Consider the following 20,755-nt stretch of genomic DNA (forward strand, 5'->3'; position numbering starts at 1 on the left):
GACTGGAAACAGGAGCACATTTACCTCAGTAAGAGTCCATAATGAAGGCCGGCCACATATCACTGTTTAATCTTCCATGATGCAGTTTCTATTAGAAGCCAGACAAATGATGGTAGGTAAGGAAAAAGGAAGGTCAACAGATTCTCTGGCTCATTGATTGGCTGATTTTCTACCTAAGTTGCCTGTGTGATCTTACATCAGATTTTATCATCTTGAGTATTGTTTGTCACTTGTCAGGAGCACACTCTGCTGCTGATCACTCACAGTGATGGCCATCTGCAGTTACCACTGCAAGGACTGCATGCATTCACACAAAGCAGAAAACACCACCAAGCAAACACTGGAATTGTATCATCAAAGTAAAACACATCACTACATGTCCTGTCTTTCACTGTCCAGACTTTGCCTTAGACTCTCCAGCAGCCTGTCATTTTGACAGACAAGCCCAGAGGGACTCCAGAGTTACTTGAAAATCAAATGGGTTTGTCAACTGCAGGTTGTTTTGTATTACAAAGCACTTCATGAAGGGTGACCATTATTTACTGAAACTGATGGGAAATAACAGCGTACCTGACCACTGGGAAATTAATGGCCATTGTGCTTTTTATTTGTGAGCCAGCCTTAGGTAATGTTACACCCAGTAACCCAAACAATTACTAACTACACGTTCTTTATAGTAGTAAATAATTATTGTCATGATAGTTTCTAACTCTTACACACATGGAACAGAATTTGGTGTGAGATTAAACCAAAGTTGTCAGTGAATCAGTTTGGCTCTGATATGCTACATGCAGGTTACTTGAGCCTGGTTTCCCATTTAACTACAATGAAAATGGTCAACAATATGCGTCAAACTGATAAGCTGACATTGATTAACTGAGGTCAGGTATGGCTGTGGACTAGAGTTCTCAAAGGGCCTGTAAGTTCAAACCTGACCTGGCCCAAAACACGGGTGTTGAAGCCCAGACCCGATGCAACCCGACTCACTAGAATTAATTCTTGGCCTGATCATTTTTGTGTTCTAATACAGGCACACTTGGTAATAATAGTGATGATGACATGATGGTTAAATTATTTTTCTACTCTACCAACCATAATGACACGATGAAACTTGAATGTGGGAACAGACATACGGACAGGCATGAGAACTGTGAAGCCGAGCTAACTTCTACATTCTTCTGTTAGCAGACAATCATCACCAGAATGAACAGTGCTGATTCAGTGTATTTAAAGCAGAAGTAAGCGATCCGGTCGTTTTAGCTAATGCTGCGTTCCAGGCAGGCTTTTGAAACCGTAAATTACAGCTTCAAGTCACAACTTACGACTTTGCAGCGTTCCAGGCAACCCACTCGTGTTTTTCCGACCTGTTTTACCTGTGAAAGTCACTATAACGGCCACTAGTAACTTCCGACCCGTGAACTCGTACCAGATCAAACTGGTACGAGTTCACAGGTTGGAAAAAACACGAGTTACGAGTTGCCTTGAACGCACCATAACAGTCCTCGTCCCTACGTCGCCACATTCACGGCGTCCCTTGGCTGCACACACAGCCCTGCATGCCGTTCTCTCTCCTCATTGGATAAAAACTGTAGGATACAAGAAATGTTTTCTCCTCGGCTCAGAGCAGAGCAGAGGGACTGACAGACCCGTGTTTCGGTCCAAACACTCTATGTAAGTGATTGCTGTCGGAAGATATAACTATTTAAGTCTTATATTAACACAAATATATCACTTACTTCTGCTTTAATAAACAACACACATTTCAACCAGCAAGAAGATGTGTTTTGTTAAAAAATAAAATAAAATAAGAATTGAAACAAAAGCCTGAGGCCCGACCCAACCCAAGTCATTTGTATGTATTTTCAGCCAAAAATCTGGCCCCAACCTGTGCGAGTGGTCGGCCTGGCCCCATAAAACTGCACCATGGACACAGGTCAGGCCTGATGTTCATCACCGGAATGTATTGATAAGAATGAGACAAAAACAGACATGAAGTCAGCACCATTTTTCTTTTTCAAAAAAGAATAACCTCTGTGAATCTGCTAAAGACCATTTTTACAATATTATACTGTAATCAGGACTTGACTTGTCCAAACAAAACCAACTGGTACTGATTATCCTGTGTCTATGCAGTTCAGGTTATGCCCACATTGCAACCTGACCCCCATAACCAGCTCCCACAGCTGCCACACGGAGAACACCAACATGTGCCACTGTTTGTCCATTCAGGTGTCTTTCTATCAGGACATTTCCTTTGCTAGATTTGTAAAAGAAACTGAGAATAACTTTGTCTTGTCTTACACTCAGTAACTGGTTTCATATCTCATATACATTTCATATTCAATAACTGTTTTCCACTAGTATCTCAGAGTGCTTTAGCATATCTCACTGTAAAACACACATAATAGAAACTTATTATGTTCCCAAGTATTTTAGTATCTTTGCTCAAAAATCAATGCATGACTGTGCTGTTAAAATAATTTCAAAATACAATATGCCACTGAGCTTCTTGTACTTACTTTCAACACATTTTTCACATTGACGAAAAACATTCAACATTCTGACTTCATTAACCACTTTAAAGTAATTAATTAGGAAGGTGAACTTGCTTGCTTTTCTCACAGAAAACATGCTGCAAAAATGGCCAGAGCCCAAGAAAAGCTCTTCCCAGAGGCAATAAAGAGAGATGTCTTTAGGAAGAGGGGGGGCATACCTGCCAACAGCTTCTGATCAATTTAATTTGTGCCTTGACTTTTGTTTGTTTTTGTATGAAATAAGAATTATATCAGCAGAGCACGTGTTTGAGTCCAGGCAAACTTCCCAAAGAAAGCTACTGTAAGATGATAAGATTGTACGACATTATTTCAATCAATGAGCCAGAGGCTGACTGAAAGGGTACTAATCATTTCCTGGTTAGTTTGATTTTAACTTTGTAAATGAAATTGTAAAATTTACAATAAATAACCAAAATAGCATTAGAATGTTACACATGCTTCTACATCCCTCTGCCCAAATTAAACATGTCCTGCTGAATTGTACTTCTTAAAATGGCTCAGGCCTGGAGGAGAGGAAATAAATGGGCTCCCATAAAAAATACAAAAGATACCAGTGGACTGCTGGCAATGTGAGTTAGCCACTGGGAGCTGGATTAACCGCCAGTGTTTGCAGCCAAATTATTAGCATTTCTGAAAGTCTTTTTAGGTAAATTAACATGCCAGCTGCAAACTACTAGCACAATAAATGGGGTTAAACATGTAAATGTCTTCATCTCTTTTCTCTTTGGTTATTTGCAGGGTTTATTTTATTTGCATATATGGAATCGATTGCATTTAAGTCAGACATACAGTACTATATATTCATACCTGAGTGTGAGAATAAAACTCGTTGGTGAAGATGATAATGAACAATATCCTAACAATCATAATAATAAAGACAAGTAAATATCACATTAACATTTAGAGTGGCATAAATAGAGTAATAAATACAGTTTTATTGTTCCCCACACTCAACCCTGGTTCGTTCTGTATAGTGGGTGGCCTGATTAAAAGGATGACTGAACCTTTGATGATGGATTGCAGTTTGATGATTCTAAGACTGATGTTAGAGTGTAACAGAGGACAGAAGGATAGAAGCCCTTGTATGAAAATGCCCCAACATCTGTTGCAGACTGCCTGCTTTTAATTATGGCATGCATGTTAATTGCAATAGAGTGACTAGAAGAGCACTTGGTTATTTGCTGAGATTGATTACACTGCTTTGTCCTGAAAATCTAAATACAGAGAGAATATACTGCACTGAACGTGCACAAGTATCACAAGAGAAAGTGCTCATTATGTAGAACGTTCTTAATGCATTTATCAAAGTGCTTGAGTTGTGATAGCTATGATTATTCTATTAATAAACTATAATGCATTCTCAACATATTTGGTGATTTGGCTGTTTTGTGCATTTGCAGTGATATAAAGTGATGATGTTTTATCTTAAGTTGTTCATCTTGTCAAATTGTATGTTTTATTTAGCGTGCACATATCACAGAGGTGATGAAAACGCAGCCCTGTCAGTGGCCTCACTATCACTGACCTAACACACGAAGAAATCCAGAGCCATCATTAAACACATGGAAGAAAAAGACAAGTAAACAATGAAGGAATTAAAATGTTCAAAGAATTGGTTTTATGGGGAGATGCATTTGTTTGATCTTAAACACAGGTTGGAGTAAGAGTGAATAGAAACATAACTTTTCTTTGTTTACAAGAAAACTCAACAGGGAACCTGTAATGTAGACAAACCTCTATGATTTTCAATGGTAGTGTTTTTCTATAACTTACCTGTGCCCCATGGACACTTTAATGTGAACTTGGATTGTGTTAAAGCGAAAAGCAATGGTGAAAGATAAACAGTTTGGTGACACAGTTGGACCTGCCGATACAGTAGCACATCTGTCTGGGCTATAAGGCTAAGCAGCAGGTAAAGACCTGCAAAGTTCTAATATCACGCTTGAAACCTGGACTGAGGAAAAGCCAAAGACTAGCATGGAAATGAGTTCACATTTAACCCTGTCCAGGTATCTCTTCCTCAAGTCTATATTTTAATGTTCATACTGATCAGGTCTAGCATTGTGAGCACTGCTCTTTGAAAACCAAGCCTATTTTCTAGGCCTTTTCTCGAAAATTGCATATCCATAATGAAATGAGTATATCTCTGCAACCGCAAGGTCTATAGTGTCATAGTAAAGGGGAAAATAATGAGGAATTGCTGAGATGTGGAAATTTCAGTATACAGTATGTGTTACTGGTGAAGAGTAAATGAAGATGACACACTACAAAAATTAAATAAATTTAATGCCCCCCTCCCCACCAGAAAAAAAAAAAAAAAAATCACCAACCTTTCGGTTAACAGCCGAACGCGCTAACCGATTGCGCCACAGAGACTTGCTTGGCTGTAGTGGGCGTGGCCTCAAACTCCACCCATCTGTGTATATGATTACTTTTTGTATCATTTTGTCTAGCCCTCGGACTTTTTTGGGTCAGGTTTCTGCCTGTCCGCTAAGAAGCGAAAAGTGCTTGTGCACAAGTATATTTGTGACATAATGCCACACTGTATCACTGAGCTTTTGTCAACTGATGATGTGTCCTGAATCTTTTGTTGGTTCTTCTCTCTTGCTAATTATCCGTGTTGGCTTGAGTGTAAAACGTCCCTGGGTGGGCTTGAACCACCAACCTTTCGGTTAACAGCCGAACGCGCTAACCGATTGCGCCACAGAGACTCGTGTGAGATGTGAAATTTGACCGTTCGACCAAGTTCAAAATATTGAACTCAAGCAAAATATCCACGCCAATGCCGCGAGTAAATACAAATATTCCAGCGGGCAAACGCATGCGAGTAGAGCGAGGCGAATATTTTACTTGCACCTGGTGTGAACGGACTGTAAGAAGCAAAAAGTGCTTGTGCGCTGATTATCCGTGTTAGCTTGAGTGTACAACGTCCCTGGGTGGGCTTGAACCACCAACCTTTCGGTTAACAGCCGAACGCGCTAACCGATTGCGCCACAGAGACTTGTGTGAGACGTAAAATTCGCCTGTTCGCGCAAGTTCAAAATATTGAACTCAAGCGAAATATCCGCGGCAATGCCGCGAGTAAATACAAATATTCCAGCGAGCAAACGCATGCGAGTAGAGCGAGGCGAATATTTTACTTGCGCCTGGTGTGAACGGACTGTAAGAAGCAAAAAGTGCTTGTGCACAGGTATATTTTTGATATAATGCCAAATTTGTCCTTGGAAGTTCGTGTAGTCGTTGGCTGCCTTGGTTATAACACTGTATCACTGAGCTTTTGTCAACTGGTGATGTGTCCTGAATCTTTTGACATCAAAGGATGTTGATTCTTCTCTCTTGCTGATTATCCGTGTTAGCTTGAGTGTAAAACGTCCCTGGGTGGGCTTGAACCACCAACCTTTCGGTTAACAGCCGAACGCGCTAACCGATTGCGCCACAGAGACTTGTGTGAGACCTGAAATTCGCCTGTTCGCGCAAGTTCAAAATATTGAACTCAAGCGAAATATCCGCGCCAATGCCGCGAGTAAATACAAATATTCCAGCGGGCAAACGCATGCGAGTAGAGCGAGGCGAATATTTTACTTGCGCCTGGTGTGAAAGGACTGTAAGAGGCAAAAAGTGCTTGTGCACAGGTATATTTTTGACATAATGCCAAATTTGTCCATGGCAGTTCGCTGCCTTGGTTATAACACTGTATCGCTGAGCTTTTGTCAACTGGTGATGTGTCCTGAATGTTTTGACACCAAAGGATGTTGGTTCTTCTCTCTTGCTGATTATCCGTGTTAGCTTGAGTGTACAACGTCCCTGGGTGGGCTTGAACCACCAACCTTTCGGTTAACAGCCGAACGCGCTAACCGATTGCGCCACAGAGACTTGTGTGAGATGTGAAATTCGCCTGTTCGCACAAGTTCAAAATATTGAACTCAAGCGAAATATCCGCGCCAATTCCGCGAGTACATACAAATATTCCAGCGGGCAGACGCATGCGAGTAGAGCGAGGCGAATATTTTACTTGCGCCTGGTGTGAATGGACTGTAAGAAGCAAAAAGTGCTTGTGCACAGGTATATTTTTGACATAATGCCAAATTTGTCCATGGTAGTTTGTGTAGTAGTTGGCTGCCTTGCCTTGCCTATATTTTTGACATAATGCCAAATTTGTCCTTGGTAGTTGGCTGCCTTGGTTATAACACTGTATCGCTGAGCTTTTGTCAACTGGTGATGTGTCCTGAATCTTTTGACATCAAAGAATGTTGGTTCTTCTCTCTTGCTGATTATCAGTGTTAGCTTGAGTGTAAAACGTCCCTGGGTGGGCTTGAACCACCAACCTTTCGGTTAACAGCCGAACGCGCTAACCGATTGCGCCACAGAGACTCGTGTGAGATGTGAAATTTGACCGTTCGACCAAGTTCAAAATATTGAACTCAAGCGAAATATCCGCGCCAATGCCGCGAGTAAATACAAATATTCCAGCGGGCAAACGCATGTGAGTAGAGCGAGGCGAATATTTTACTTGCGCCTGGTGTGAAAGGACTGTAAGAGGCAAAAAGTGCTTGTGCACAGGTATATTTTTGACATAATGCCAAATTTGTCCATGGCAGTTCGCTGCCTTGGTTATAACACTGTATCGCTGAGCTTTTGTCAACTGGTGATGTGTCCTGAATCTTTTGACATCAAAGAATGTTGGTTCTTCTCTCTTGCTGATTATCAGTGTTAGCTTGAGTGTAAAACGTCCCTGGGTGGGCTTGAACCACCAACCTTTCGGTTAACAGCCGAACGCGCTAACCGATTGCGCCACAGAGACTTGTGTGAGACCTGAAATTCGCCTGTTCGCGCAAGTTCAAAATATTGAACTCAAGCGAAATATCCGCGCCAATGCCGCGAGTAAATACAAATATTCCAGCGGGCAAACGCATGCGAGTAGAGCGAGGCGAATATTTTACTTGCGCCTGGTGTGAACGGACTGTAAGAAGCAAAAAGTGCTTGTGCACAGGTATATTTTTGACATAATGCCAAATTTGTCCATGGCAGTTCGCTGCCTTGGTTATAACACTGTATCGCTGAGCTTTTGTCAACTGGTGATGTGTCCTGAATCTTTTGACATCAAAGAATGTTGGTTCTTCTCTCTTGCTGATTATCAGTGTTAGCTTGAGTGTAAAACGTCCCTGGGTGGGCTTGAACCACCAACCTTTCGGTTAACAGCCGAACGCGCTAACCGATTGCGCCACAGAGACTTGTGTGAGATGTGAAATTCGCCTGTTCGCACAAGTTCAAAATATTGAACTCAAGCGAAATATCCGCGCCAATTCCGCGAGTACATACAAATATTCCAGCGGGCAGACGCATGCGAGTAGAGCGAGGCGAATATTTTACTTGCGCCTGGTGTGAATGGACTGTAAGAAGCAAAAAGTGCTTGTGCACAGGTATATTTTTGACATAATGCCAAATTTGTCCATGGTAGTTTGTGTAGTAGTTGGCTGCCTTGGCTGCCTTGCCTTGCCTATATTTTTGACATAATGCCAAATTTGTCCTTGGTAGTTGGCTGCCTTGGTTATAACACTGTATCGCTGAGGTTTTGTCAACTGGTGATGTGTCCTGAATGTTTTGACATCAAAGGATGTTGGTTCTTCTCTCTTGCTGATTCTCCATGTTGGCTTGAGTGTAAAACGTCCCTGGGTGGGCTTGAACCACCAACCTTTCGGTTAACAGCCGAACGCGCTAACCGATTGCGCCACAGAGACTCGTGTGAGATGTGAAATTTGACCGTTCGACCAAGTTCAAAATATTGAACTCAAGCAAAATATCCACGCCAATGCCGCGAGTAAATACAAATATTCCAGCGGGCAAACGCATGCGAGTAGAGCGAGGCGAATATTTTACTTGCACCTGGTGTGAACGGACTGTAAGAAGCAAAAAGTGCTTGTGCACAGGTATATTTTTGACATGATGCCAAATTTGTCCTTGGTAGTTTGTGTAGTAGTTGGCTGCCTTGGTTATAACACTGTATCGCTGAGCTTTTGTCAGCTGGTGATGTGTCCTGAATGTTTTGACATTAAAGGATGTTGGTTCTTCTCTCTTGCTGATTATCCATGTTAGCTTGAGTGTAAAACGTCCCTGGGTGGGCTTGAACCACCAACCTTTCGGTTAACAGCCGAACGCGCTAACCAATTGCGCCACAGAGACTTGTGTGAGACGTGATATTCGCCTGTTCGCACAAGTTCAAAATATTGAACTCAAGCGAAATATCCGCGCCAATTCCGCGAGTACATACAAATATTCCAGCGGGCAGACGCATGCGAGTAGAGCGAGGCGAATATTTTACTTGCGCCTGGTGTGAATGGACTGTAAGAAGCAAAAAGTGCTTGTGCGCAGGTATATTTTTGACATAATGCCAAATTTGTCCATGGTAATTTCTGTAGTAGTTGGCTGCCTTGGTTATAACACTGTATCGCTGAGCTTTTGTCAGCTGGTGATGTGTCCTGAATGTTTTGACATCAAAGGATGTCGGTTCTTCTCTCTTGCTGATTCTCCGTGTTAGCTTGAGTGTAAAACGTCCCTGGGTGGGCTTGAACCACCAACCTTTCGGTTAACAGCCGAACGCGCTAACCGATTGCGCCACAGAGACTTGTGTGAGACGTGAAATTCGCCTGTTCGCACAAGTTCAAAATATTGAACTCAAGCGAAATATCCGCGCCAATGCCGCGAGTAAATACAAATATTCCAGCGGGCAGACGCATGCGAGTAGAGCGAGGCGAATGTTTTACTTGCGCCTGGTGTGAATGGACTGTAAGAAGCAAAAAGTGCTTGTGCACAGGTATATTTTTGACATAATGCCAAATTTGTCCTTGGTAGTTGGCTGCCTTGGTTATAACACTGTATCGCTGAGCTTTTGTCAACTGGTGATGTGTCCTGAATCTTTTGACATCAAAGAATGTTGGTTCTTCTCTCTTGCTGATTATCAGTGTTAGCTTGAGTGTAAAACGTCCCTGGGTGGGCTTGAACCACCAACCTTTCGGTTAACAGCCGAACGCGCTAACCGATTGCGCCACAGAGACTTGTGTGAGACGTAAAATTCGCCTGTTCGCGCAAGTTCAAAATATTGAACTCAAGCGAAATATCCGCGGCAATGCCGCGAGTAAATACAAATATTCCAGCGAGCAAACGCATGCGAGTAGAGCGAGGCGAATATTTTACTTGCGCCTGGTGTGAACGGACTGTAAGAAGCAAAAAGTGCTTGTGCACAGGTATATTTTTGATATAAAGCCAAATTTGTCCTTGGAAGTTCGTGTAGTAGTTGGCTGCCTTGGTTATAACACTGTATTGCTGAGCTTTTGTCAACTGGTGATGTGTCCTGAATCTTTTGACATCAAAGGATGTTGATTCTTCTCTCTTGCTGATTATCCGTGTTAGCTTGAGTGTAAAACGTCCCTGGGTGGGCTTGAACCACCAACCTTTCGGTTAACAGCCGAACGCGCTAACCGATTGCGCCACAGAGACTTGTGTGAGACGTGAAATTCGCCTGTTCGCACAAGTTCAAAATATTGAACTCAAGCGAAATATCCGCGCCAATTCCGCGAGTACATACAAATATTCCAGCGGGCAGACGCATGCGAGTAGAGCGAGGCGAATATTTTACTTGCGCCTGGTGTGAATGGACTGTAAGAAGCAAAAAGTGCTTGTGCGCAGGTATATTTTTGACATAATGCCAAATTTGTCCATGGTAATTTGTGTAGTAGTTGGCTGCCTTGGTTATAACACTGTATCGCTGAGCTTTTGTCAGCTGGTGATGTGTCCTGAATGTTTTGACATCAAAGGATGTCGGTTCTTCTCTCTTGCTGATTATCCGTGTTAGCTTGAGTGTAAAACGTCCCTGGGTGGGCTTGAACCACCAACCTTTCGGTTAACAGCCGAACGCGCTAACCGATTGCGCCACAGAGACTTGTGTGAGACCTGAAATTCGCCTGTTCGCACAAGTTCAAAATATTGAACTCAAGCGAAATATCCGCGCCAATGCCGCGAGTAAATACAAATATTCCAGCGGGCAAATGCATGCGAGTAGAGCGAGGCGGATATTTTACTTGCGCCTGGTGTGAATGGACTGTAAGAAGCAAAAAGTGCTTGTGCACAGGTATATTTTTGACATAATGCCAAATTTGTCCTTGGTAGTTGGCTGCCTTGGTTATAACACTGTATCGCTGAGCTTTTGTCAACTGGTGATGTGTCCTGAATGTTTTGACATCAAAGGATGTTGGTTCTTCTCTCTTGCTGATTATCCGTGTTAGCTTGAGTGTAAAACGTCCCTGGGTGGGCTTGAACCACCAACCTTTCAGTTAACAGCCGAACGCGCTAACCGATTGCGCCACAGAGACTTGTGTGAGACGTGAAATTTGCCTGTTCGCGCAAGTTCAAAATATTGAACTCAAGCGAAATATCCGCGCCAATGCCGCGAGTAAATACAAATATTCCAGCGAGCAGACGCATGCGAGTAGAGCGAGGCGGATATTTTACTTGCGCCTGGTGTGAATGGACTGTAAGAAGCAAAAAGTGCTTGTGCACAGGTATATTTTTGACATAATGCCAAATTTGTCCTTGGTAGTTGGCTGCCTTGGTTATAACACTGTATCGCTGAGCTTTTGTCAGCTGGTGATGTGTCCTGAATGTTTTGACATTAAAGGATGTTGGTTCTTCTCTCTTGCTGATTATCCATGTTAGCTTGAGTGTAAAACGTCCCTGGGTGGGCTTGAACCACCAACCTTTCGGTTAACAGCCGAACGCGCTAACCAATTGCGCCACAGAGACTTGTGTGAGACGTGAAATTCGCCTGTTCGAACAAGTTCAAAATATTGAACTCAAGCGAAATATCCGCGCCAATGCCGCGAGTAAATACAAATATTCCAGCGGGCAGACGCATGCGAGTAGAGCGAGGCGAATATTTTACTTGCACCTGGTGTGAACGGACTGTAAGAAGCAAAAAGTGCTTGTGCACAGGTATATTTTTGACATAATGCCAAATTTGTCCTTGGTAGTTGGCTGCCTTGGTTATAACACTGTATCGCTGAGCTTTTGTCAGCTGGTGATGTGTCCTGAATGTTTTGACATTAAAGGATGTTGGTTCTTCTCTCTTGCTGATTATCCATGTTAGCTTGAGTGTAAAACGTCCCTGGGTGGGCTTGAACCACCAACCTTTCGGTTAACAGCCGAACGCGCTAACCAATTGCGCCACAGAGACTTGTGTGAGACGTGAAATTCGCCTGTTCGAACAAGTTCAAAATATTGAACTCAAGCGAAATATCCGCGCCAATTCCGCGAGTACATACAAATATTCCAGCGGGCAGACGCATGCGAGTAGAGCGAGGCGAATATTTTACTTGCGCCTGGTGTGAATGGACTGTAAGAAGCAAAAAGTGCTTGTGCGCAGGTATATTTTTGACATAATGCCAAATTTGTCCATGGTAATTTGTGTAGTAGTTGGCTGCCTTGGTTATAACACTGTATCGCTGAGCTTTTGTCAGCTGGTGATGTGTCCTGAATGTTTTGACATCAAAGGATGTCGGTTCTTCTCTCTTGCTGATTATCCGTGTTAGCTTGAGTGTAAAACGTCCCTGGGTGGGCTTGAACCACCAACCTTTCGGTTTACAGCCGAACGCGCTAACCGATTGCGCCACAGAGACTTGTGTGAGACATGAAATTCGCCTGTTCGCACAAGTTCAAAATATTGAACTCAAGCGAAATATCCGCGCCAATGCCGCGAGTAAATACAAATATTCCAGCGGGCAAATGCATGCGAGTAGAGCGAGGCGGATATTTTACTTGCGCCTGGTGTGAATGGACTGTAAGAAGCAAAAAGTGCTTGTGCACAGGTATATTTTTGACATAATGCCAAATTTGTCCTTGGTAGTTGGCTGCCTTGGTTATAACACTGTATCGCTGAGCTTTTGTCAACTGGTGATGTGTCCTGAATCTTTTGACATCAAAGGATGTTGGTTCTTCTCTCTTGCTGATTATCCGTGTTAGCTTGAGTGTAAAACGTCCCTGGGTGGGCTTGAACCACCAACCTTTCAGTTAACAGCCGAACGCGCTAACCGATTGCGCCACAGAGACTTGTGTGAGACGTAAAATTCGCCTGTTCGCGCAAGTTCAAAATATTGAACTCAAGCGAAATATCCGCGGCAATGCCGCGAGTAAATACAAATATTCCAGCGAGCAAACGCATGCGAGTAGAGCGAGGCGAATATTTTACTTGCGCCTGGTGTGAATGGACTGTAAGAAGCAAAAAGTGCTTGTGCACAGGTATATTTTTGACATAATGCCAAATTTGTCCTTGGTAGTTGGCTGCCTTGGTTATAACACTGTATCGCTGAGCTTTTGTCAACTGGTGATGTGTCCTGAATCTTTTGACATCAAAGGATGTTGATTCTTCTCTCTTGCTGATTATCCGTGTTAGCTTGAGTGTAAAACGTCCCTGGGTGGGCTTGAACCACCAACCTTTCAGTTAACAGCCGAACGCGCTAACCGATTGCGCCACAGAGACTTGTGTGAGACGTGAAATTTGCCTGTTCGCGCAAGTTCAAAATATTGAACTCAAGCGAAATATCCGCGCCAATGCCGCGAGTAAATACAAATATTCCAGCGGGCAAACGCATGCGAGTAGAGCGAGGCGAATATTTTACTTGCGCCTGGTGTGAAAGGACTGTAAGAAGCAAAAAGTGCTTGTGCACAGGTATATTTTTGACATAATGCCAAATTTGTCCTTGGTAGTTGGCTGCCTTGGTTATAACACTGTATCGCTGAGCTTTTGTCAACTGGTGATGTGTCCTGAATGTTTTGACATCAAAGGATGTTGGTTATTCTCTCTTGCTGATTATCCGTGTTAGCTTGAGTGTACAACGTCCCTGGGTGGGCTTGAACCACCAACCTTTCGGTTAACAGCCGAACGCGCTAACCGATTGCGCCACAGAGACTTGTGTAAGATGTGAAATTCGCCTGTTCGCGCAAGTTCAAAATATTGAACTCAAGCAAAATATGCGCGGGAATGCCACGAGTAAATACAAATATTCCAGCGGGCAGACGCATGCGAGTAGAGCGAGGCGAATGTTTTACTTGCGCCTGGTGTGAATGGACTGTAAGAAGCAAAAAGTGCTTGTGCACAGGTATATTTTTGACATAATGCCAAATTTGTCCTTGGTAGTTGGCTGCCTTGGTTATAACACTGTATCGCTGAGCTTTTGTCAACTGGTGATGTGTCCTGAATGTTTTGACATCAAAGGATGTTGGTTCTTCTCTCTTGCTGATTATCCGTGTTAGCTTGAGTGTAAAACGTCCCTGGGTGGGCTTGAACCACCAACCTTTCAGTTAACAGCCGAACGCGCTAACCGATTGCAAAAAGTGCTTGTGCACAGGTATATTTTTGACATAATGCCAAATTTGTCCATGGTAGTTTGTGTAGTAGTTGGCTGCCTTGGTTATAACACTGTATCGCTGAGCTTTTGTCAGCTGGTGATGTGTCCTGAATGTTTTGACATCAAAGGATGTTGGTTCTTCTCTCTTGCTGATTATCCATGTTAGCTTGAGTGTAAAACGTCCCTGGGTGGGCTTGAACCACCAACCTTTCAGTTAACAGCCGAACGCGCTAACCGATTGCGCCATAGAGACTCGTGTGAGATGTGAAATTTGACCGTTCGACCAAGTTCAAAATATTGAACTCAAGCAAAATATCCACGCCAATGCCGCGAGTAAATACAAATATTCCAGCGGGCAAACGCATGCGAGTAGAGCGAGGCGAATATTTTACTTGCACCTGGTGTGAACGGACTGTAAGAAGCAAAAAGTGCTTGTGCACAGGTATATTTTTGACATGATGCCAAATTTGTCCTTGGTAGTTTGTGTAGTAGTTGGCTGCCTTGGTTATAACACTGTATCGCTGAGCTTTTGTCAGCTGGTGATGTGTCCTGAATGTTTTGACATTAAAGGATGTTGGTTCTTCTCTCTTGCTGATTATCCATGTTAGCTTGAGTGTAAAACGTCCCTGGGTGGGCTTGAACCACCAACCTTTCGGTTAACAGCCGAACGCGCTAACCAATTGCGCCACAGAGACTTGTGTGAGACGTGAAATTCGCCTGTTCGCACAAGTTCAAAATATTGAACTCAAGCGAAATATCCGCGCCAATTCCGCGAGTACATACAAATATTCCAGCGGGCAGACGCATGCGAGTAGAGCGAGGCGAATATTTTACTTGCGCCTGGTGTGAATGGACTGTAAGAAGCAAAAAGTGCTTGTGCACAGGTATATTTTTGACATAATGCCAAATTTGTCCTTGGTAGTTGGCTGCCTTGGTTATAACACTGTATCGCTGAGCTTTTGTCAGCTGGTGATGTGTCCTGAATCTTTTGACATCAAAGGATGTTGGTTCTTCTCTCTTACTGATTCTCCGTGTTGGCTTGAGTGTAAAACGTCCCTGGGTGGGCTTGAACCACCAACCTTTCGGTTAACAGCCGAACGCGCTAACCGATTGCGCCACAGAGACTCGTGTGAGATGTGAAATTTGACCGTTCGACCAAGTTCAAAATATTGAACTCAAGCAAAATATCCACGCCAATGCCGCGAGTAAATACAAATATTCCAGCGGGCAAACGCATGCGAGTAGAGCGAGGCGAATATTTTACTTGCGCCTGGTGTGAACGGACTGTAAGAAGCAAAAAGTGCTTGTGCACAGGTATATTTTTGACATAATGCCAAATTTGTCCTTGGTAGTTGGCTGCCTAGGTTATAACACTGTATCGCTGAGCTATTGTCAACTGGTGATGTGTCCTGAATCTTTTGACATCAAAGGATGTTGGTTCTTCTCTCTTGCTGATTATCCGTGTTAGCTTGAGTGTAAAACGTCCCTGGGTGGGCTTGAACCACCAGCCTTTCGGTTAACAGCCGAACGCGCTAACCGATTGCGCCACAGAGACTTCTGTGAGAAGGGAAATTCGCCTGTTCGCGCAAGTTCAAAATATTGAACTCAAGCGAAATATCCGCGCCAATGCCGGTAGTAAATACTAATATTCCAGCGGGCAAACGCATGCGAGTAGAGCGAGGCGAATATTTTACTTGAGCCTGGTGTGAACGGACTGTAATTGACATAATGCCAAATTTGTCCTTGGTAGTTCGCTGCCTTGGTTATAACGGGTCCATGGCACTGGTCCGACCTCCCATTGGTCCGACAATCGGAGTAATGAGAGTTCGAACTAATGGGAGGTCCTCATTAGTTCGAACTGGACTAGTTAGCATTAGTCCAACTCTCCATTCTTACCGTTCACTATGCATTTATATAATTATTCATATAGGCTCCACCTGTCAATAAGAAACACGTGGAAGAAGAGGTGCAGTTTATTGTGTTTCACCAACGAGGAGCTGTCATTACGCATGACTTTTATGCACTGCTGCGCGTTCATTAGTGTCCATAATTAAACCTTGACACTCATATCAAATCAAACTTACATTACACCCACTCAGAACAGACAGACGGACGAAATCAGAAAGGAAACGGAGGCTGCGCATTGATCCTTTTTTCCTTTCTGGGATCAAACGGATCATATGCAAAACGGGAACTGCCCATTGGTCCGACCTCCCATTGGTTCGACCTCCCGTTATTCCGACAAAATCAACCACAAGTCGGACCAATAGGAGGTCGAACCAATGGGTGGTCCCGTTAGTTCGAACTGTCATCGCTACTTTGTGACAAGCTCTTCCATTGATAGGAGCATGCAGCTTTCTCTCTCTCTCTCTCTCTCTCTACGCACATCACACACATACACGCGCGGCCCAGAATATCACCATATTCAGTCAGAGAGCCAGAAAGGAGCCAGATCATGTCAGATCGCGCACAACCATCATAAATGCTGATCAAGATGTGTAAACTGATAATCAAAGCCCCCCCTCTCAGAGTACAGAGTAAAAGAAATACACTTTTTTTTCTCTCCCCCCCTCCGCTCGAGCACGGCTGAACCTGGCCGGCTTGAGCTCACTTCACGGGCGCGAGCCTGCTGCAGCCGCCGCTCCTGCTGACAGCAGACTGAGAGAGAGAGAGAAAAAAAAAGTAAATTTCGCTTTGGTTAGGTTCAGGCAATGAAGAAAGGAGTTGGTTAAGTTCAGTAAAAACACCAGGTAGAGGCTAGACAGGCTGGAAGCATAATGAGCCGTATATGTTATTGATATGAAGTGATTGTTTTGCAGTTAATTATGCACATGATCCGTTTGATCCCAGAAAGGAAAAAAGGATCAATGCGCAGCCTCTGTTTCCTTTCTGATTGCGTCCGTCTGTCTGTTCGGAGTGGGAGAAAGAGACAGAGAACCCAATCCACCTGTCTGTAATGTAAGTTTGATTTGATATGAGTGTCAAGGTTTAATTACGGACACTAATGAGCGCGCAGCAGTGCGTAAAAGTCGTGCGTAATGACAGCTCCTCGTTGGTGAAACACAATAAACTGCACCTCTTCTTCCACGTGTGTCTTATAGACAGGTGGAGCCTATATGAATAATTAAATGCATAGTGAACGGTAAGAATGGAGAGTTTGACTAATAACTAGTCCAGTTCGATCTAATGAGGACCTCCCATTAGTTCGAACTCTCATTACTCCGATTGTCGGACCAATGGGAGTTCGAACCAATGGGAGGTCGAACTAATGGGAGGTCGGACCAGTGCCATGGACCCATGCAAAACAAGCACTTCATATTAATAACATATAACGCTCATTATGCTTCCAGCCTGTCTAGCCTACCTGGTGTTTTTACTAAACTTAACCAACTCCTTTCTTCATTGCCTGAACCTAACCAAAGCGAAATTTACTTTTTTTTTTCTCTGTCTCTCAGTCTGCTGCAGCAGGCTCGCGCCCGTGAAGTGAGCTCAAGCCGGCCAGGTTCAGCCACGCTCGAGTGGAGAGAAAAAAAGTGTATTTCTTTTACTCTGTACTCTGGGAGGGGGGGCTTTGATTATCAGTTTACACATCTTGATCAGCATTTATGATGTTTGTGCGCGATCTGACATGATCTGGCTCCTTTCTGGGCCGCGCGTGTGTGTGTGTGTGAGATGTGAGAGAGAGAGAGAGTTGCATGCTACTATCAATGGAAGGGCTTGTCACAAAGTAGCGATGACAGTTCGAACTTTGTCTGTTCGGCCAAGTTCAAAATATTGAACTCAAGCAAAATATCCGCGCGAATGCCGCGAGTAAATACAAATATTCCAGCAGGAAAATGCATGCGAGTAGAGTGAGGCGAATATTTTACTTGCGCCTGGTGTGAATGGACTGTAAGAAGCAAAAAGTGCTTGTGCACAGGTATATTTTTGACATAATGCCAAATTTGTCCTTGGTAGTTTGTGTAGTAGTTGGCTGCCTTGGTTATAACACTGTATCGCTGAGCTTTGGACTTCTGGTGATGTGTCCTGAATCTTTTGACATCAAAGGATGTTGGTTCTTCTCTCTTGCTGATTATCCGTGTTAGCTTGAGTGTAAAACGTCCCTGGGTGGGCTTGAACCACCAACTTTTAGGAGCCCAACGCGCTCAAACTCCACTCATCTGTGTATATGATTTCTTTTTGTTTCATTTTGTCTAGGCCTTGGACTTTTTTGGGATCCGGTTTCTGCTTGTCCTCTAACAATGCATTTACACCTAGTACGAGGCAAATTTTTTGCGCGATAAGATTACATACAAAGTCAATGTACAGACGCAAATATGACACAAATGGAACAGCGCGAATGATGCGAACACGCAAAATTGGCCCGTTCGCGCAAGTTCAAAATATTGAACTCAAGCGAAATATTCGTGCCAATGCCACGAGTGAATACAAATATTCCAGCGGGCAAACTCAAGGCGAATATTTTACTTGTGCCTGGTGTGAACGCACTGTAAGAAGCAAAAAGTGCTTATGTACGAGTATATTTGTGACATAATACCAAATTTTTCCTTGTTAGTACGTGTCGTAGTTTGCTCCCTAGGCTATAACATTGTATCATTGAGCTCTTGTCAACTGGTAATGTGTCCTGAATCTTTTGACATCAAAGGATGTTGGTTCTTCTCTCTTGCTGATTACTATTGACTTAACAGTGAATAAGACTTAATTATGGCTCCTGTTAGTGGGGGGATATATCAGGCAGCAGGTGAACATGTTGTCCTCAAAGTTGATGTGCTAGAAAAAATGTTCTCCAAGGACGACTGGGTCTCTCATGTGCTGCAGCTGCAGCTCTTGTGGACTGTTCCCAGTCTGCAGTGGTCAGACTGGGAACAGCCAAACAAAAGCTGGTCCAAGGAAGGAAGAGTGGTGAAGCGGCCACAGACTCATTGATACATGTGGGGAGAGAAGACTGGTTGCGCTTAGTGTCTAAATGGGACTACAGAGGTTGTTGGAGACATTAACTATTGCAACTAAACTAGCTTTTTGCTTCTGGTGATTGGGTTGAGACTTTCAGCATCATTAGGTTGTGTTCTGCTAAAGAAAAAAGGGGGCCAGTTGCCTAAATGGCAACACTTAGCCTAATTTTCTATCAAATGTCCCATCATTCCGACAATGTTTGCCTCCTATGGTCGGAATGACAGTATTTTTTTCCTTTTTTTAAACATCCTGCCTTTCCGACAATTCCTTTACAGTAATAGCGTATTTTTTCCCAAAAAAGATTTTGCACTGGTTGGGCTTAGGCAATGAAGAAAGGAGTTTGTTAAGTTTAGTAAAAAGACCAGGTAGAGGCTAGACAGGCAGACTAGTCCCTGTCTGCGTTCTGCTGCGTAATTACGCACAACCATGTTGGTATTCCTCTATCAGCTTGTCTTACTGTAAAGAAGGGCCACCTGTTGAGTAACGCACATTTCCTTATATTGAAAGCCTTGTTGGAATGGTGGGACGTTCGCATGTCGGAATGGTGGTATGGTGGGATGTCGGAATGACAGCATGTAACCAACAAAGGGATGGCTGGAGTTGCAGGTAGTGAATGAGCTGTGCATTTATGTACAGTGGGGAAGGAGAAGAATGAAACCATTAAGGCAGGGAAGCAAAACCCACAGTTCACTGAATGGCGTTCCATAAACTCTCCCTGGAGTGCCTTGTTGGCCAGAGCATTATAAGGACTAAGCCCTTCCCCATGACCAACCAATTCCTAATTAACACAAAACATGCTATTTCTGGCAACCCCATATTCACAAACAGGTTCCACATTAAACCCACCAACACAATACAAAACAAGCAAATCATCATTGCAAAAACTCATTCGTACCTGACTCTGTTTGACCACTTACAACATGATATTACTTCAGAAACTGTTCGTCACAACTTATTTTCTGCAGTAATCCAAAACACCCATGTGAAAATCCCACTGGCTTCTTGTGAAGGGAACCAGGGCGACATTATCCTGTTGACCTTCGAGTATGTGTTTAACACCAGCATGGGCCCTGCGTTTCATTCTGAGCATGTACAGTAACACTTTCTCGCAGATTCATGTTTGAATGTATCAAGTATAGCATACTGTGTCTTCTCTGTATCCTCAGCCAGCAGCACCAACTGTCTCCCCTTTAATTACAGCATGGTGGAGCGTCTGTTATTCTGAAACCTTTTTTTATGATGTGGCATGTTGTTAAAGGGACATTTTGCTCCTAATTATGTGGATGTCCAAAAGTGCTGCCTTTCTTTGTAGTCCATTAAAATTATAACCCCAGTGGTGCAATTTATATTGACAGAGAAATTGTCACTGTCTTGCAGAAATTGTCCTGCTTCACAGGGCCAGCATCTTCCCTTCAGCACTGTGAGGACTGTGGTCACTATTGGACCAGCGCAGGTGGTTTAGCTGACTGCTACTTTTGTTCAATGTCACTTATATTCTACTGACAGAAAGTTTTCTGCTTGTATGATGGATCTATAACCATGGCATTAATGATTAGAACAGCAGCAACTCAGTGTCTTACATACTGTATCTGCACTGTCCGCTATTCCTATAGCATGTTCTATTGTTTGCATAGAGGCTTAACTGAATGAAGTGACTATATTTGCACACAGAGTACATTTGCCTCTGGTTGAACCTGCTCAACTATATGTGTGCCACCGTCCTGCCTTATTTGAGCACCATCCTCACAACCAAGCACACCATCACCTTGAGTGATGACAGGCTCAAGTGTGAAGAATGTGTCTCCTGTATTGAGATGATTGTATATCATTTCCTCCTATAGAGTTTGTCTG

General features: G+C 43.5%; 1 long non-coding RNA gene and 23 other non-coding genes across 24 annotated transcripts in view; all 24 read right to left on the reverse strand.

The window, feature by feature from the left end:
* LOC146991054 (uncharacterized) overlaps nt 1–20,755 on the reverse strand; it is a 607,823-nt gene that overhangs the window by 434,007 nt on the left and 153,061 nt on the right. The window lies entirely within an intron of this gene.
* On the reverse strand, nt 5,193–5,266 carry trnan-guu (transfer RNA asparagine (anticodon GUU)). The gene has a single exon. It is a non-coding gene; the product is annotated as a tRNA-Asn (tRNA).
* Nucleotides 5,483–5,556, reverse strand: trnan-guu (transfer RNA asparagine (anticodon GUU)). The gene has a single exon. It is a non-coding gene; the product is annotated as a tRNA-Asn (tRNA).
* Nucleotides 5,925–5,998, reverse strand: trnan-guu (transfer RNA asparagine (anticodon GUU)). Its single transcript has one exon. It is a non-coding gene; the product is annotated as a tRNA-Asn (tRNA).
* Nucleotides 6,355–6,428, reverse strand: trnan-guu (transfer RNA asparagine (anticodon GUU)). Its single transcript has one exon. It is a non-coding gene; the product is annotated as a tRNA-Asn (tRNA).
* Nucleotides 6,853–6,926, reverse strand: trnan-guu (transfer RNA asparagine (anticodon GUU)). Its single transcript has one exon. It is a non-coding gene; the product is annotated as a tRNA-Asn (tRNA).
* On the reverse strand, nt 7,283–7,356 carry trnan-guu (transfer RNA asparagine (anticodon GUU)). The gene has a single exon. It is a non-coding gene; the product is annotated as a tRNA-Asn (tRNA).
* Nucleotides 7,713–7,786, reverse strand: trnan-guu (transfer RNA asparagine (anticodon GUU)). Its single transcript has one exon. It is a non-coding gene; the product is annotated as a tRNA-Asn (tRNA).
* Nucleotides 8,220–8,293, reverse strand: trnan-guu (transfer RNA asparagine (anticodon GUU)). Its single transcript has one exon. It is a non-coding gene; the product is annotated as a tRNA-Asn (tRNA).
* Nucleotides 8,662–8,735, reverse strand: trnan-guu (transfer RNA asparagine (anticodon GUU)). The gene has a single exon. It is a non-coding gene; the product is annotated as a tRNA-Asn (tRNA).
* On the reverse strand, nt 9,104–9,177 carry trnan-guu (transfer RNA asparagine (anticodon GUU)). Its single transcript has one exon. It is a non-coding gene; the product is annotated as a tRNA-Asn (tRNA).
* trnan-guu (transfer RNA asparagine (anticodon GUU)) lies at nt 9,534–9,607 on the reverse strand. The gene has a single exon. It is a non-coding gene; the product is annotated as a tRNA-Asn (tRNA).
* Nucleotides 9,976–10,049, reverse strand: trnan-guu (transfer RNA asparagine (anticodon GUU)). Its single transcript has one exon. It is a non-coding gene; the product is annotated as a tRNA-Asn (tRNA).
* trnan-guu (transfer RNA asparagine (anticodon GUU)) lies at nt 10,418–10,491 on the reverse strand. Its single transcript has one exon. It is a non-coding gene; the product is annotated as a tRNA-Asn (tRNA).
* Nucleotides 10,848–10,921, reverse strand: trnan-guu (transfer RNA asparagine (anticodon GUU)). Its single transcript has one exon. It is a non-coding gene; the product is annotated as a tRNA-Asn (tRNA).
* On the reverse strand, nt 11,278–11,351 carry trnan-guu (transfer RNA asparagine (anticodon GUU)). The gene has a single exon. It is a non-coding gene; the product is annotated as a tRNA-Asn (tRNA).
* Nucleotides 11,708–11,781, reverse strand: trnan-guu (transfer RNA asparagine (anticodon GUU)). The gene has a single exon. It is a non-coding gene; the product is annotated as a tRNA-Asn (tRNA).
* trnay-gua (transfer RNA tyrosine (anticodon GUA)) lies at nt 12,150–12,223 on the reverse strand. The gene has a single exon. It is a non-coding gene; the product is annotated as a tRNA-Tyr (tRNA).
* trnan-guu (transfer RNA asparagine (anticodon GUU)) lies at nt 12,580–12,653 on the reverse strand. Its single transcript has one exon. It is a non-coding gene; the product is annotated as a tRNA-Asn (tRNA).
* On the reverse strand, nt 13,010–13,083 carry trnan-guu (transfer RNA asparagine (anticodon GUU)). Its single transcript has one exon. It is a non-coding gene; the product is annotated as a tRNA-Asn (tRNA).
* On the reverse strand, nt 13,440–13,513 carry trnan-guu (transfer RNA asparagine (anticodon GUU)). Its single transcript has one exon. It is a non-coding gene; the product is annotated as a tRNA-Asn (tRNA).
* Nucleotides 14,573–14,646, reverse strand: trnan-guu (transfer RNA asparagine (anticodon GUU)). Its single transcript has one exon. It is a non-coding gene; the product is annotated as a tRNA-Asn (tRNA).
* On the reverse strand, nt 15,003–15,076 carry trnan-guu (transfer RNA asparagine (anticodon GUU)). The gene has a single exon. It is a non-coding gene; the product is annotated as a tRNA-Asn (tRNA).
* Nucleotides 15,433–15,506, reverse strand: trnan-guu (transfer RNA asparagine (anticodon GUU)). Its single transcript has one exon. It is a non-coding gene; the product is annotated as a tRNA-Asn (tRNA).

The sequence above is a fragment of the Trachurus japonicus genome, chromosome 1 (assembly GCF_045865225.1).
Source record: "Trachurus japonicus isolate A0001 chromosome 1, Traja_1.0".
NCBI lineage: Eukaryota > Metazoa > Chordata > Actinopteri > Carangiformes > Carangidae > Trachurus > Trachurus japonicus.